Genomic DNA, 16,120 nt, shown 5'->3' on the forward strand with positions numbered 1-16,120 from the left:
TTGTGTAGCTGCTTAGCTTCTGCCTCTCATTCTGTGCAATAGCCCATTCTGCATCAAGCAAGAGGGTGGGGTGCCATGACCCCTGAAGGCCCCAGATGCCTCACTCCAGCTCACTCCCTGGGCTATAGCATCTATGAGGCCGCTTTTGATGCCAGAACAGCTGCCGATGCCCTGCTAGACAGTATTCAAATATACAGTTGTGGAAGACAGAAGGATGTGTTGGTTGTTGGAGCCACTTCCTACTCTTTAAGCTCCAGATCCTCCTCTGAACAGCATCTCCCTAACCAAGACAGGGCATGCTTCCCAGAGGCATTTGGTTAGCCACTGGACAAGATGCGTTCTGACCTGATAATGTGACAGGTCCCCTCTTGTGCATCACCGAAAACAAGACACCAATCCTTTTTTACTAGATCACTTATGACTCCAGCGCTCATAATCTTAAGGACAAAACTCAGTTTCCTTTTATCTACCGGATAGTCCCAAGGGAAGCAACTCAGTACATGGGGATTGTCAAGTTGCTGCTCCATTTTGGATGGACATGGGTCGGTCTCTTCGTACCAGACAATGACAATGGAGAAAAGTTCCTGGCTGCTTTTACACCTCTGATGATCCGTAGTGGGGTTTGTGTTGCTTTCTTGAAAAAAATTCCGTTTTTGCAGGCACACGAAATGTCATCCTTACATTGCAAGCCATCTGTCCTAATACAAGTCAAGGTATTCATTTACTATGGGGACTCTGATCATGGAATTTATATAATCAAATATGTACAAAGAATTCATGAACTGAGGAATTCTCATGGGTTAGTCTGGATCACAACAGATCTTCCGAGCGTTGATGAGATGTTGTTTGGTGATGTGTCTTCCTACCAGCCTGCTCAAGGCTCTTTGTCCTTCTTAATGAATACCCAAAAAAGAACAGAACATGCCTACCATACTCTACTTTCATCTGCAGCTACATCTGAACAGTTTTGGTGGAGAGCATTTAATTGTTCATGCACAAATGATGTGTTGTCCATGGAAGGTTGGACAAGATGCACAGAAAAGGAACACCAGGAGACTTTGCCCCAGGAGGTGATTGAGGCAATCTGGGCCCAAGACCGCTATAGCATTTACTACATTGTCCAACTTGTGGCTCAGGTCTTAAATGCTGCATATTCATCCAGATCCAAATGGATGTTAATGGTAGGGAGAGGAGACAGATTGGAACTTGAAAGGCTGCAGCCATGGCAGGTCTGTCTTCTCCCCTTTTTGCAAATACGTTGTCCATCTGTGGAATTGTTTTAGAGTCTATATCTTTTGCAGTTTATCACATTGTAATTGTTTAATAGGTTTAGGTTTTGTATGCCTTGTCTTTAAGGAGCATTCTCTCACATGCAGCTTAATTAATTAATTAATTAATATATTTATTTTATAAAATTTATATACTGCTATATTGTTGAAACAACTCAAATCTGTTTACAAAAAATGATCATTAACATTTTTTAAACCCTAATTTGAAATAAAGGACCTGTTGTAATAACCAAAAGGCCATAATATTTAGCTGATGTGAGGCCTCTACCTCTATGTCCCTGATTTAGAATAGTTCGCTCAAAAATGGTAAGAGGTCTGGTAAAAGGTAAAGGTAAAGGTACCCCTGCCCGTACGGGCCAGTCTTGACAGACTCTAGGGTTGTGCGCTCATCTCACTCTATAGGCAGGGAGCCAGCGCTGTCCGCAGACACTTCCGGGTCACGTGGCCAGCGTGACAAGCTGCATCTGGCAAGGCAGCGCAGCACAGCACACGGAACGCCGTTTACTTTCCCGCTAGTAAGCGGTCCCTATTTATCTACTTGCACCCGGGGGGGCTTTCGAACTGCTAGGTTGGCAGGCGCTGGGACCGAACGACGGGAGCGCACCCCGCCGCGTGGATTCGAACCGCCGACCATGCGATCGGCAAGTCCTAGGCGCTGAGGTTTTACCCACAGCGCCACCCGCGTCCCTTAAGAGGTCTGGTACCTTCCTCAATTATCAAAGGAAAATAATATTACATGACACAAAATACCCAACTTCATGAAAAGATTTGCTCAATCATATGCTCAGAATAAGCATTTTGATTAAGCATATATCTGATTACTTTGATCCATTATTGAGTTTGCATATAAACCTTCAGTTCTCATAGGCAACCCTTATATCATGTTTCCTAAACACTGGTGTTTTCTCTGCCATTCTAGCTTCACACTTTCTTGAAAGAAATTTGGCTTTCCAATTCATCCATAAGAGGGATGTATTCTGATCAGAATGGGGAGCTGACTGCCAACTTTGATATCATGAACTGGGTCGTATTTCCTAATAGATCTCACAGCAGAAAGAAAGTCGGGAGCATCGAGGGACAGGCATCCTCCGGCATAAAATTCTCCATTAAACCAGAAGCCATTGTGTGGCCGGGGAACTTCAGCAAGGTCATTGCATTCATTCATTCATTTGTTTATTGCATTTATATCTCACTTTTTCTCTTTTGAGCTCAAAATACTATATATGGTTTTCTGCCTCTTCCTTTATTCCCTGAAGCATCTCTGTGAAGTAAGTTAGGTTGGGAGGAAGTGATTGGCCCAAGGTCACCCAGGAAGCTTCATGGCTGAGTGGGCCTCCCAGGTTCTCATCCAACCCTCTAACCACTACACCACACTGGCTCTGGTTCCCTTGCTGAGACATCTGTTAAATTCTGATAATTTGCTGAGTGGGCCCATTTCAGGTTAACCCTCAGCTGGCCCCTCCCAGGGTGGCTGTGTACACCGCTGCTATTTTCCTTGCCCTCTCTGTTTTGAACTGATACACACAGATACTCAGATGGAGAGGGGCAAAGAGAGGAGAGGCTGCCTTTACACTTGCCCTGTGGGTAGTGCCCTGTGGGTAGTGGGGCCCTCCCTGTGGAACGCCCTCCCACCAGATGTCAAAGAGAACAACAACTACCAGACTTTTAGAAGACATCTGAAGGCAGCCCTGTTTCGGGAAGCTTTTAATGTTTGATGTATTATAGTATTTTAATATATTTTTTTTGGAAGCCGCCCAGAGTGGCTGGGGAAGCCCAGCCAGATGGGTGGGGTATAAATAATAAAATTATTATTATTATTATTATTATTATTATTATTATTATTATTATTATTATTATTGTAATTGCTCACCTACTCATAGATGAAAATGCATCAACAGGCAGGAGAAGCAGCAGCAGTGAGAAGGTACCCAAGCATGGTAGTGTGGCCCTAGCTGGCATGGGGACTTTAGCATCTGCCCATAATGCCAACTGCTGGGTGAAACTGCTGCTGCAGAACAAGACATGTGGGACAGGTATAATTGTGTTATATCACTCATCCATTGCTCACAATCCTGTTCATCCTCCCCTTTCTATACAATATTTCCTTTGCATGGAGGGGTTATTAGTGGCTGCTACCCGCAAGGGCCATGTTCTAGCTCCGTCGTCAGTTGCTAGGAATTGCTGGTGGAGAGAGTGATAAGCATCCGGGAGACCACAGTGAGAACAGGATGGTGGACTAGATGGGCCAAGTTGGCGGTCACCTCCCCCAACAAGAATCTTTAAAGGAGCTAAGAATCAAACACCAACTTCACTTGCTTTGGCTGCCTTCCAACTCTTCCTCTCCTTTTAATAATAATAATAATAATAATAATAATAATAATAATAATAATAATTTTATCAATACAAACAGCAACCACAAAAAACACATACAACAAAAACCACAATAACAGAATTTAACAATTCAGATTTGAGTGCTGATATACCTATAACTACACCTTTTTAACAATATTTCCCCACCTCTCCTCCCCCTGCTTCCCCCTACTTTCCGCCTTATCCTTCCAGATTTCTTCATATTTATCCATTCTTCATTTGCGTCGACATGCAATTCGTTCGTCTGTAACTAGTCAATCCATGTGCTCAATGGGATCTTTTTGCGGCTTTTCCAATTCATCAGAACAAGTTTTTTTTGCTTCTAATATGGCACGGTACATCCTCTTTTTTTTGACCCCTTGTAATCTCCCACGTTTCTGGTATATAATTTAGAAATAAAGTCGAATCCCCCAAATAACATTTTTTTTTTATTACTCTTGCTATATATATCATCACCTTGCACCAAAATGATCTTATCATCGGGCAGCCGATCTTCATATATACTTGCATTTTGACTTCCACATCTCCAGCAGTTGTCTGCATTTGTTATTTTCTTCTGGTAAAGTTTTGCTGGAGTCCAGTGGACTCTAAATATTATTTTCTGTTGAATAAGTCTTAGTCTTAGATCCATAGAGGCTATTTCTGTTGATTTTATACTAGACTCCCATATATCATTTGTTATCTGTACCCCTAACTCTTCACTCCATTTTTGTCTCTCATATTTCTTTCCGTTGAGTAGGGTTTTATATACTGCAAGTGTAGAGTTTTTTGTTTTTGTTGCAGAAATTAATTCTTGTAGTAGCAAGGGTGTTTCCGAGGCTGCAATAGCGTCAGGGCCAAACTGCCTTTCCAACATACGTTTCAATTAGATGTATTGCCATTGTGTTTCACTGGTTAATCCATACTTTACTTGTTCCACAAATTTGTAATTTTCATCAATTAATTGATTCAATGTCAAAATACCTTTTTTCATCCAATTTTGCCAAATTATTATTTGATTTCCAATATTAAATTTTGGGTTGGCCCATATTGTTAATTTCTCATGCTGATAGGGGTCATCCTTATTATTTTTATTTATATTCACCCAAATTTTTATAGGTGCTTTAATAGTCTCCAGGATAATAGGATAATATTAAAGCACCTATAAAAATTTGGATGAATATAAATAAAAAACCTCTTCCTCTCCTTGAGAGCTAATAGATTCTTCTCTGGGAAGGCGGGTCGAACTGCCCTTTCTTGACTCTGTCAGCCAGCTCCCATCTGCAGATCCCTCATTCACTTTTTTTTTAAATAAATTTTTTATTAAAGTTTCAAAATTTTTATAACGACAAAACAAAACAATACAGTAATACAAACAAACAAAAGAAAGAATAAAAACAAGTATAATTTCAACCCTTATTTTCATATAACTTACTTCCCCGACTTCCTCATACCTCCCCTTTCTGTATTCCAATTTCTAATTTTTTATTCAGCAAATCCTTTCCCTTGTTTTTCATTTGATTTTTAACATTTCTTTTCTTTTTAACTTATCCATTACGGCTGGAAACCACATATTTTCTAAACCAGCGTCATTCTAACATTCATTAATTTTACAATATTTCTTAAGATAGTCCTTGAATTTCTTCCAATCTTCTTCCGCTGTCTCTCTTCCCTGGTCTCGGATTCTGCCAGTCATCTCTGCCAGTCCCATATAGTCTATCACCTTCATTTGCCATTCTTCCAAGGTGGGTAGGTCTTGTGTCTTCCAATACTCATTCACTTAGCTCCCTTTCTGAGTCTAACTCTTCCCCTGCACTCAGGGGGGCCACGTTCCTGACATAGCAGCGGCTACACATGTCTCTTTCACTTTGCAGGGGAGGACAAGAAGAAAGAAGACCATTTGAAATCCATATGAAAGCACAAAGCACCTTATCATCCCCCTTCCTTTCTCAGCTGTTGTAAAGATTCTCAAGCTTAAAAAACCACCAAAAAAACCCTTCAGATGCCTTCAAAGAACCAAGCCCTGTCCTTTCAACCACTGATTAATTGCAGCCCATTGCCATATGTCCGTCAAGGAGCACCTCTTGATTAATGCCAATATACCAAATTATACAGAAAACAAACACAAATCATTCCAGAGACGGAGGGTCATCCATGGCAGGGACACACTCCCAGGCCACACCCATTCGGCCTTTCAAGTTGGCAGACACGGGCTTAAGTGGCACAGCCTCTTAAATCCTGGCTTTCCCCCTGCCTGAACCTCCTTGCAGCCCATGGAGGGCCATGAGAAGCGACCACCATTGACTCGTGATGAAAACAGGAAACCTACAGTTTATTTTTTATTTTTCCAAAACCCAAAAATAAAGACAAAGTTACAAGCTTCAAATTCAAAATCCATATTCATTTTCTCACATAAGCCTATTACATAAATTCCCTAAATTAAAATAAACATGATTACTATAATTTAATAATTATTCAGTTGATTCTATTTTTATTTTCTTGCTTACCCCTGCACGTTTTATGCATTGTCTATTAATATTTCAATTCCGGAACCATATTTTATCATGTATTCCTTCACTCCATCCCACTCTTTGATTATTCCCTGATTTGAGTGGCCTCTAATAATTGCTGTCAATTTTACCATTTCTACAAACTCACAGAGTTTGTTTTGCCAGTCAAATAATGATGGGTTCCCCCCCCCCACTTCGAGTTCTTTGCGATCAGTATTCTGGCCGCTGCAGTTGCGTAAAGGAATACATTTTTCTTATCTCTGGGGATGTCATTAGATATTAGACCTAACAAAAATGCCTCATGCTTTTTGGTAAAGGAACTCTTAAATAATTTTTTCAGCTCCTCATATACCTCGTTCCAGAATCCTTTTACAATTTTACATCCCCACCATGTATGGTAAAAAGTTCCCACCTCCCTCTTACATCTTAAACCTACAGTTTAAAAGGCCACACATCATTTAATTAGATAACCCTTTACCTTCCACAATGTATAAATCACATTATATGTTTTAAAAATGAATCTTTTTGTTGGAAAAAAGATGGTTTTTCCACAATCTCACAAAATTTGGAAGTGTCACATTCTCATTTTTAAGCTTTTAAATCTGGCCACATTTTTTTTAAAGGAATCTTTAATTGAGCCTTTCTTTAGTTGGGGCCTTCAAATGATGTCTGTAATTTATGCTGGTCTCCTTTGTGTTTTTTTAAAAAATAATTTTTATTAAGTTTCATATTACCAAATTAAACATATCCAACCAATTAGTCCAAATTATAACAATACATATCATATAATCCAATTATTTTCCAAATTATAAATTTTTGTGGGGGGTACCCATGCTTCTTGATTGGCAGGAGTCCAATCCTCGAATATTTGTTCTGCTTTCATATTAAGAATGATGTTTCCAGTCTCTTCTTCTCAATCCTTGTCATTACTCATTTTCCTTTTCATTCACCTCCGAGTTGCTCCGCAAGTGGGTTGAAAAAAACAGTCTTATTTGTGTTTCTGTGTGGGCTTTGTACTGCTCTCTCGTAAATCACTCTCATCCAACAGTCCTTTCCGCTCGAGCGAGCAATTGCCATTTTGTCGTCCGATAAAATACAGTCTAAAAGCTCGCTCTTTAGCTTTCCCAACCTGTCGCATCGTAAATTAGTCTTTTTCCAGGAGGGCTGCCCCTTCCAGTTCGCAATCTCGTCGAAAATAATATATCTTCGGCTCGCCCTCCCCAAGACCAAACTCAGCAACACAGGTCTCATATCAAATCTCCATTCTTACTGCGTCACAAGAGAGAGCCCTTCTTCTTTCCAAATCCTTCACAGAGTAAAACCTTTAAATTCATATTATTCCCACACAATTCATTTTTAGTCCCATTTGCAATTAATTGCTGTGATGGATCTTCAGAGGGAGGGTTATTAGTTAATCACATAGAGCAAAAGAAATAAAAAGCCATCCCCCCCTTTCAGTTCCGTTGCATTCCAATCCACATACCATATCTGTAGTACTTTGATGTAATCTTCCGTCTCAGTCTTCTTCCTTTCAGTGGCAAAATTGTTAGCAGATAAAAACCTCCTGCCTCTCTTGAAGCATGTGCGTTATCTTTCACCATTTTTTTCCCCTTTTAAGTAACGCAACTAGTTTCGCACCTGGAAGCAGCTTCGGAGGAGTTCCGAGGCCCGCCAAGGGTTGTGCACCCAGTGCCTCACCCCCTCCTTCTTCCGAACTCGGGGGTGATTTATGGCAACAGCGGGTGAAAACAGCATCCCCCCCCCCCCCCCGGAGAGATGAAGGGAGACTGATTTACTCCCCATAATCAGCCTCTAATTACCTCGTGCGAGCTGGATAGATGTTAATATCCGCCATCTTCCAAGGCGCCCCTAGCGGCCCCCTATGCTGGTCTCCTTTGATGTTCCTTCTCCCTTTTTTTGTAGGCCGTGCCTCGTTCAAGATGCACTGAAAGCTGTCGCCCAGGATATGCCAAAGTGGCTAAGGAAGGGGAGCCCGTTTGCTGCTACGATTGTGCTCCTTGTGCGGAAGGGACCATCTCCATTGAGGAAGGTGGGTGACCCCATAGGAAAGGAAGAGGCCTGCTGTATCAGGCCAAAGGCCCATCTAGTCCAACATCCTGTTCTCACATAATAATAATAATAATAATAATAATAATAATAATAATAATAATTTATTATTTGTACCCCACCCATCTGGCTGGGTATCCCCAGCCACTCTGGGTTCACAGTGTTGAACCATATACCTATGGAAAGCCCACAAACAGGGCCTGAGCACAAGAGGCGTCAAGGGAAGGGAGCAGATATTTAAACCAACGTTCGTAACTGAAGGCTTTCTTCCAGATATCCACACTTTCTAAAATTAGAGGGATAGTGACTGGAACGTGAACCTCTTTGGCTGTGGCAGCCTGCAATGGAATGCCCTTCCCCATGAATACTCTCCTGTAGCCAGCAGTGACGTCATCCTGACACCTGCTATTGGTGGCTTTCGTTTTCATTATGGAGCTACATGTTCTCCTGAATGTGGATGCTGTGGTTCTGTACTTCCTTTTTGGATTGTCACTTATTCTCAAATGTATTGCAACACAGACCGTTATGGATGTAAGAGTTTGGTTAGTGACACTGAAGTCAAGAGGATGTCGTCAAGATGGTATATAGATGGTATCTGACATCAAGTAAACTCGCCAAAATGTGCAATAGAATTTCCAATGTATGTTGGAAATGTTTAGGAAGAAAGGCTCTTTATGTCATATGTGGTGGCAATGAAAGTATGCAAAAAAGGGGGGGTGATATCTGAGGAACTCAAAAAGATGTTTAAATTCACATTCCCTAATAGACCAGAAGCCTTATTGGTGGCAATAATAGGAGAAGATATACCTAAGAACACAAGGAACCTATTTTTATACGCAACTGTAGCTGCAAGGATAACGTACGTAGAAAAATTGAAAGAAAGGATTGTTCCGACAAAGAGAACTTGCAAAAGTTAATAGTGTTTGTTGAGTTAGCGAGCTTGATGGCCAAAATGAGAAATTATGGTGCAAAGAAAACAAGAGGCAAGTGGGAGCTTTTTGAGTAATACTTTTTAAAAAGTGATATCAAGGTTTACTGGCAAGTAGGATAAGCCTATGAGCAGCAGTAGACAAGTCGAAGGAAAAGAAAAGGAAAATAATAAAGGGGGGGGGGAGAAAATGTAAGGAGTTGTGGCAAACTAAGAATTTGAAATAGGATGTCAATGGAAGGTAAGTTGGGAAGTCTATGTAAGACTAATGCAAGTCTTGTATGGATGTAATGTGTAAAATGGAAAATGAATAAATAAAATTTTAAAAAATATATACATATAAATATATTTTTAAAAATCACCTAATGCTTGTGAACTGCTGCCTCTCTCCATCCTTATTACCATTCCTGACATCTCCAACATCCCCAAATTATCCTAACATATGGGGGCACAGTGAGTTTTGGATGTATGAATGTTGTTAGTGGTACTGAAGTTCTTTTCCTTCTCCTCAGATGCAAAGCATTGCACCAAATGCCCAGAAGATCAGCATGCAAATCAAGCACGAGACAAATGCGTCCCAAAGATCATAACATTTCTCACTTATGAAGAACCCTTGGGGTTTGTCCTGGTTTCCTTTGCCCTCTTCTTGTCCTTGACCGCTGGTGTTGTCCTAGGAATCTTCATTAAATACAAGGAAACTCCCATAGTCAAAGCTAACAATCGGGACTTATCCTATATCCTCCTCATCTCTCTCCTGCTTTCCTTTTGGTCCTCCTTCCTGTTCATCGGCCGGCCAAGGAAAGTGACCTGCCTTCTCCGACAAACAGCATTCAGCATCATCTTCTCAGTTGCGGTCTCTTCTGTGTTGGCAAAAACCATCACTGTGGTGCTGGCCTTCCTGGCCACAAAGCCAGGGAACAAGGTGAGGAGATGGCTAGGGAAGAGCCTGACCAACTTCACTGTCCTTTCCTGTTGTGGTGTGCAAGTTGTCATCTGCACCATCTGGCTGGGAATCTCCCCACCCTTCCCAGACTCCGACATGCACTCCCAAGCTGGAGAGATCATCATTCTATGCAATGAAGGATATGTTGCCATGTTTTACATTGCCCTTGGCTACATGGGCTTCCTGGCTGCCATCTGCTTCACGGTGGCTTTTCTAGCCAGGAAGCTGCCTGGGGCCTTCAATGAGGCCAAGTTGATCACCTTCAGCATGTTGGTCTTCTGCAGTGTTTGGGTGTCCTTTGTGCCCACCTACCTGAGCACCAAGGGGAAGTTCATGGTAGCTGTGCAGGTCTTCTCTATGTTGGCCTCCAGTGCTGGGCTTCTGGGCTGCATCTTCATTCCCAAATGCTACATTATCATATTCAGGCCCAATCTGAACACAAAAGCACATCTAACTACAAAAAGTGAAGGTGGTGTTTGATTCTTAGCTCCTTTAAAGATTCTTAGCTTCATACAAAATATAACGTTGTTAAGGTGGACACTACACTGGTTTGTGTCAGGACAATTGGAAACACTATTAAGTCATAGAATCATAGATGACCTGAGTATTTCCAATTGTCTTGCCACACACTTCCCCATCATCTGCACTTCCCAAACAACCGGTTTTAGCAACAAGATAGTAGCAATGCTAAAATAATAAGTTCAGGTTGGAAATTTTCAGAAGTGGTCAAATCACATCTTTCAAGACAACTACAGTGGTACCTCGGGTTAAGTACTTTATTCATTCTGGAGGTCCCTTCTTAACCTGAAACTGTTCTTAACCTGAAGCACCACTTTAGCTAATGGGGCCTCCTCCTCCTGCTGCGCTGCCAGAGCACGATTTCTGTTCTCATCCTGAAGCAAAGTTCTTAACCTGAAGCATATGTAACCTGAAGTGTATGTAACCCGAGGTACCACTGTACTACTAACTACCCTCTTCTTTGGATCAATAATTAAGCTGTGCTTTGTCAATAGTATTTTAATTGTAACACCTGTCATAATTAAGTAAAGCAATGAAAGTGAAGTAAGAGATACTAAGTTAAGCATTTTACCGCCTGTTCTAGAAACTTGAACATCTGCCTGAAGTGTACCACTGATTTTTAGCTACTGAAGTTCAAGAAAAGCTGTGTATATACTACTCTCTTTAAGCCTATGACATTCTTATATTTTGTTTAAATAATAAGCCAACTTCTACCTAAAAGAACACATCTCCAGACCTAACATGGTTTCACAAACTCTTTCTGCAAATAAAATTTTTCTTGTTTCATGAACTCCTTCCTTAGACTCTAAATCACTAAATTTTCATGAACAAAACTCCACTATAGGATAGCCTGTGGGAAACAGTAGTTATTCATTTAACTGGTATACTGTGAGGTGGGTCTGCTATATTTAATTGGACAACTCTGGGCAATCCCCCCCCCCAATAAGCTTAACAACTCCTGGCAATCTCCCCCCATTTCCTCAATTTGGAGTCAAAAAAATGGGTGTGTGCGTGTTATACACGAAAAAATACAGTACTTCTGCTGCTATTTCTGTTGCTATTGCCCCATGGAGTCAGTGGGATCCTAAAAGCAAAATGTCCATTAAATATGAAAAAGGATCATGATCCACTGAATTATTACACGCCAGGAGACCACCTCATTAGTGGGGTCATATATCAAGGTGGTGTTGTAATTTACAAACCCGACTTTTCCCAGCGCCCCATAAACAATGGCATACGATAAGTGACTGTATGTTACTCACCCTACACTGCTATTAGCTAAAGAAAGCACCTAATTTCTGGCCACCCCTAAAAATCCTTTCTCCCTCCTTTGCCCATCTTTTGACTTTGAAAGAAGTTTTGGGGATTGGGAGTCATCATCTCGGTGCCCACCGACCTCTTGGTATCCTACAAATTGGGAGGTTAATTCTGAACCCTTTCCTTTTTCTGGCTCCAGTTTAATTTACAAAGGCAGCATCTAGAGAACAGCTGACCATCTCTTCTCCTGCTTCTCGGGTGTGTTGGCAAACCTCTGCAATTTGTTCAGGTCCTGTTGAATCAAATTGTTGGCCCCAGTTTGGAATGAATCAGCTGGTATTCTGACACCTCTCATGTGGGTGTCATTGCCATTATTAGAGAACACGGGAGGTGCTCATGGTGAGCTCTGTCACCTCTTTTCCTAGAAAAATTGTACTGGTCACAGCTATGAATCCAGTATAGTGGTACCTCTGGTTACGTACTTAATTCGTTCCAGAGGTCCGTTCTTAACCTGAAACACTTCTTAACCTGAAGCACCACTTTAGCTAATGGGGCCTCCTGCTGCCACCGCGCCGCCGGAGCACGATTTCTGTTCTCATCCTGAAGCAAAGTTCTTAACCCGAGGTACTATTTCTGGGTTAGCGGAGTCTGTAAACTGAAGCGTATGTAACCTGAAGCATATGTAACCCAAGGTACCACTGTACAGAGCAAGCATGTAACTACTGTATGTACCGTATTTTTCACTCCATAAGACGCACTTTTTTCTTCCTAAAATGTAAGGGGGAATGTCTGTGCATCTTATGAAGCGAATGCGTGGTCCCTGGAGCCGAATTGCCCAGGGGCAAAAAGCAGATCATGTTATTTTTTTGAAAGAGGGAAGTGGGTGTTGAAACAAAGCCGCTGATCATTTGCCGACCTGGGAAAAGAGATAAAGGATGCTAGAGATAAAGGAGGCTGCCTGGGAGTGGGGAGATAAAGACAGCAAACTTGCAAAGGGGGGAAACAGGAAGACTAAAGCAATAAGGAGAGAAATTAGAAGAAAAGGAGGAGCAAAAAACTGCTCCAGCTAAGGAAAAGACACTAAGGCAAACAAGAGGGAAGGGAGTGTTGAAAGGAAACAGCTGATCGGTGGGATCGGAAGAGAGATAAGGGATGTTAGCGGAGGCTGCCTGGGCGGGGGAGGTAAAAGCCCATGGATCCTCAGGATTTTTTCATTGGGTCACCCCAAAATCTCCCAAATTCACCATCAGATCACATAGCATGTCTATGGCTACAGCCTGCACCAAAAAAATTACGCATCCACTGTTTCCTGGGGCTGCAATGGTGCAAAAATGTGGTTACAAAGCATGGATCCACATGGATCCTCGGGATTTTTGCATTGGGTCACCCCAAATTCACCATCAGATCACATGTCTGTGGCCACAGCATGAACCACAAAAATCATACATCCACTGTTTCGTTCAGAATATTTTTTTCCTTGTTTTCCTCCTCTAAAAACTAGGTGCGTCTTATGGTCAGGTACATCTTATGCAGCGAAAAATACGTATTTGGCTTCCGGTGCAACTCACACATACTGCTCTGTCTACTGTTCTCCTTCCTAGCAACTACACAAGTGAAGGAAGGTCCACTTATTTTTTTTTTTCCTATGGCAGAGCAGCTTCTTTCACTATGCTTGTGGTATCAGCCAGAGCCATTGCCTAGATTAAAGGGACTGGTTTGGCAAACTTGCTCATGTCTATCTGCTCATATAGAGGACCCCAAGAATTGGAAGTAACTCAAGGCATTGTCAAGCTGGACACCCACCCACCCAAATGCACAACAATACCTTATGAACAAAAACATTAAATAATTATCCTATTTTATATAAAGAGAGCCACTTAAAATATTAAGAGAATGATTTAGCCCAAACCCACTAAAAGCTTGGAGAAAAATGGTAGGTTTTCACCTGGTGCCTGGAAGAGCAAACACTTGGGTCAAGACCCACCTTAGATGCTGCTGTCATAACAAATCTCTCTTCCTGTCTCCTAAATATTATTAGTAAGTAGTCATGGATGGCTGAAAAGCATGCATAATTACACTGAAATGGCCCCTGTTGCGTTGATTTGGTGATTTGCAAATATCTCACCCATTTCTGATTCTACCTATAGGTCTGTTTAAATGGGATCCTCCTTTTTGAGGGTACTGGCTGTGCGCGGGTCCCAAGGACAACCCCGCAGGGTTAAATATTGTCAGGGGCGTAGCTAGCCTTAGCTCCATACCCAGGGATGGCGCCAGGCTGTTTGGGCCAATTGCGTGAGGTGGCGTGATTCCTCCGCTCTGTAAATGCGGCAGCTTGACGTAATTTAGGCACTTGCCTCGTGCTGCCGGACACCTGCCCTCCCTCCCTGATGTCAGGCAGTGATGCTTTGGCCTTGCTTTGGATTGGGTCACCTGTTTTGGATCAGGGGCTGGGTAGGATTTTTTTTCCCATTTGGCAGACTATAATAATAATAATTTAATAATTTATTATTTATACCCCGCCCATCTGGCTGGGCCTCCCCAGCCACTCTGGGCGGCTTCCATAGAAACCAAAAATACACTAAAATATCACACGTTAAAAACTTCCCTGAACAGGGCTGCCTTAAGATGTCTTCTGAATGTCAGGTAGCTGTTTTTCTCTTTGACATCTCGTGGGAGGGCGTTCCACAGGGCGGGCGCCACTACCGAGAAGGCCCTCTGCCTGGTTCCTGGTAGCTTTGCTTCTCGCAATGAGGGAACCGCCAGAAGGCCCTCGGCGCTAGACCTCAGCGTCCGGGCAGAACGATGGGGGTGGAGACGCTCCTTCAGGTATACTGGACCGAGGCCGTTTAGGGCTTTAAAGGTCAGCACCAACACTTTGAATTGTGCTTGGAAACGTACTGGGAGCCAATGTAGGTCTTTCAAAACCGGTGTTATATGGTCTCGGCGGCCACCCCCAGTCACCAGTCTAGCTGCCGCATTCTGGATTAGTTGTAGTTTCCGAGTCACCTTCAAAGGTAGCCCCACGTAGAGCGCATTGCAGTAGTCCAAGCAGGAGATAACCAGAGCATGCACCACTCTGGCGAGACAGTCCGCAGGCAGATAGGGTCTCAGCCTACGTACCAGATGGAGCTGGTAAACAGCTGCCCTGGACACAGATTTGACCTGTGCCTCCATGGACAGCTGTGAGTCCAAAATGACTCCCAGGCTGCGCACCTGGTCCTTCAGGGGCACAGTAACCCCATTCAGGACCAGGGAATCCTCCACACCTGCCCGCCTCCTGTCCCCTGGCTTTAGCCACTTAGTTTTTCCTACCCCCTCAGCAATCGTCACAACTTGTAAGGTTTGGTGGTTAGGCATTGGCTTATTGGAATGTGGGGGAGGGGAGGTGCGGCCATCACCTGCCCCTCCAGGAATAGGGTATTCCAGTAAAGGAATCTGGGGGTCCTGGATCTCGTCCGAAGTCCGCTTGAGGGGCTAGGGCCATGCCAGGGCAACAGGAACCCCGGGGTGAGCTTCGGTCGGTCTTCATCGATGTTGCTCCCTAGTTTGGTGTTTTCAGAATACCAGCCAGAGAGGCAGGGAGTCAGTTATAGTCCATTGCCAATGCCTAAGCCAATACCACTCACTTTTTCTGTAATCAATAAAGTTGTGGCCTAAAATTTGCCCAATAACTTAAACTAAAATGTGTGTCTGTGTGAAATTATTTATGGGGGGAGGGGTCTTGGAGCCTCAGAGCGAAAATGCATACATGATAATACCAGCCTTATGGAGCACCTACAGCTACCCTGATTGAATTTGCAGTTTTATTTTGTAGCAAATAATGTTGTCTCAACACATTTGTTACTCATATCCTATATGTACTTATCAAATTCTGTTGCAGCAAATATAACAAAATTCTAATCCATGTAGTCTATGAAAAATTATGATGTAATAAATTTGGGCTGACAGGGAAGTAGGTATGTAGCCGTGTTGGTCTGACACAGTCGAAATAAAAAATAAAATAAAAATAAATGTCTAGTAGCACCTTAGAGACCAACTAAGTTTGTTCTTGGTATAAACTATTGTGTGTCAACTGCTTTAAAAATGTTTTGCACCTTGTACCACGTAAAGAACACCCATGGCACCAATATTCAAGGTGACTCTCCTGATATGCACAGAAGGAAATAAAGAGATACCAATGGAATGTGTTTCTTTTTATTTTGAAAAACAATGCACAAGCAATTTATTTGTAATACTATCTAATAAATTTTTATTTTCT

The 16,120-nt window shown here is 42.4% G+C and overlaps 1 pseudogene; it reads left to right on the forward strand.

Moving 5' to 3' along the window:
• The first annotated feature begins 500 nt into the window (after window positions 1–500).
• Window positions 501–10,566, forward strand: LOC144327063 (vomeronasal type-2 receptor 26-like; annotated as a pseudogene).
• The last annotated feature ends 5,554 nt before the right edge of the window (window positions 10,567–16,120 follow it).

This window comes from Podarcis muralis, chromosome 2, assembly GCF_964188315.1.
Source record: "Podarcis muralis chromosome 2, rPodMur119.hap1.1, whole genome shotgun sequence".
In the NCBI taxonomy this organism is placed as follows: Eukaryota; Metazoa; Chordata; class Lepidosauria; order Squamata; family Lacertidae; genus Podarcis; species Podarcis muralis.